The sequence below is a fragment of the Echinops telfairi genome, unplaced genomic scaffold, assembly GCF_000313985.2.
Source record: "Echinops telfairi isolate 266 unplaced genomic scaffold, ASM31398v2 ScPeMD7_7469;HRSCAF=8507_0, whole genome shotgun sequence".
NCBI classification, from domain to species: Eukaryota; Metazoa; Chordata; class Mammalia; order Afrosoricida; family Tenrecidae; genus Echinops; species Echinops telfairi.
In genome coordinates, this window is record NW_022111372.1 from 50,854,388 (window position 1) to 50,856,334 (window position 1,947).

The window sequence follows — 1,947 nt, forward strand, 5'->3', positions numbered from 1 at the left end:
ATGGATGGATGGATGGATGGATGGATTGTGATAAGAGTTGTACGAGCCCCAAATAAAATGATTAAAAAAAGAGTTGGACTTGATCCAAAGATAATGTCCCCCAAACTGCAAACTCACTGCCATCAAATAAATTCTGATTCATAGAGAATTTATATGACAGGGTTAAACTGCCCCTGTGGGTTTCTGGGACTGAAAGCCTCATCTTTCTCCCATAGAGTGGCTGGTGGTTTCCAACTACTAACTTTGGGGTTAGCAGCCCAGTGTGTAACCACTATGCCACCAGGGCTCCTGTCTACTTCCATAGGAACTGGTAAATGTCCTTCCAAGAAGATGACAACCAATTTACTTTGCCAGTAAGGGTGGGAGGGTTTTGAGCTGGGAGGGACATGATTGGCTCTATGCCTTTGGTCAATCAGTTACACATTGAGCCGGCATCGATGAAGAGCTTACCTACCTACTGCCCACCAGTTATTACTCTATGCTGGGTCTAGGTACAATAAAGTCCCCACCCCCTGGAGCTGACAGTCCAACAAACTATAGCTAATAAAAAAATATATAAGGGCGCTCCAAATGTTTTTGGGAAAGAACAATCAAATAAAAAAAATATATATATAAAGTTCGATGGAGCCCTGGGACTGCGATCCACATGGTTTGCAGTTCAAAACCACCAGCAGCTCCCCGGGACAGAGACTGGGCTTTCTACTCCGTCAACAGTTACAGTCTCGGAAACCCATAGGGGTCCCTATGGGTCAGCATTGACTCCACGGCAGTGAGCTATATAAAGTTTGTGGCAACAATTGGAGTGAAAAGATTGTGGGAGTTTCCCATGAACTTTTTGAAGCCCCCTTGTACATAATGGCAACAGGTTCTTTGAAAACAATGGCGTTGGGCAAGGGGGCTGAGTAGTGCCAGCCTGGGTGGGAGAGGAGGCTGTTTTATACAAGCTGAGTCCCTTCGGGAGCAAGCCCTGAAGGTAGCCTGCAGGAAACCATTCCAGCAGAGGAACTGGCTGACGCAGAGGCTCTGAGGAGGGGCTGTTCAGGGATTGGCAAGGTGAGGTGCCTGGTGTAGCTGACGCAGCTTAACGGAGTGGGAGCAGCCCAGGGGACAAGGCCAAGGGAGGAAAAGGGCCCAGAAATGCAGGGTCTTGGGGCCACTAGGAAGATTGCTTTGATATTGAGTTGGGGAGACATCGAATGGTTCTGATAGAGGAAGGTCACAATCTGACGCGGGCTTTACTAAGATCATTCTGGATGTTCCACTGGAAGTGCACTGGAGGGGTGGGGGGAGAGGCAAGCGCGATGGTCTAGGTGAGCGGCTGTGGGTAGAGCCATCACTCGTTGCCCATGGGCAATGGGGGCTGGGGTTGGGGAGAAAGTCGAGGGTGATGCTAGGGATGTTGAACTGATGGGAAGAACAGGTATAGGGGCATCGCAAGCTCTGCTCACTTTGGCTGCTGAGTGAGAAATGGAACAGTGCCTGGAGGCTCCTGGACGTGCCCACGCACCGCCAACTCAGCTTGTCCACAGAGGGACTCCCCTGCCCTCCAGATCTGCCCAGCCTCATCACCCAGCAGCCACCACCCTCACCAGAGCCTTGCCTCCCCTCCCCAGCCAGTGGGTTTCTCCTCAGTTTCCCTCCCACCCTGCACTTGGGCCCCCAGCTTTCCTTCTCCAGGACCTCTCCTGCCCTAGCTCTCATCAAGGCTCGTGTGCAACTGCTCAGAGCCTGTGGCAGCGAAGGTGCTAGGTGAATGATGGGGGATGGAGGCCCTGGGCAGCCCCTCTCTTCCTTCATCACAGCCTCCACGCCATAACGGAGCAATCTTTGAAATCGCACATCTGATTATGTCCCTGCCTTGACTACCCTGTTCATGGCTCCCCAGAAGCTACACAAACATAATAGGATGGCCTACTGACATACTTTGTTAGCCCCAAATAGTCTAGG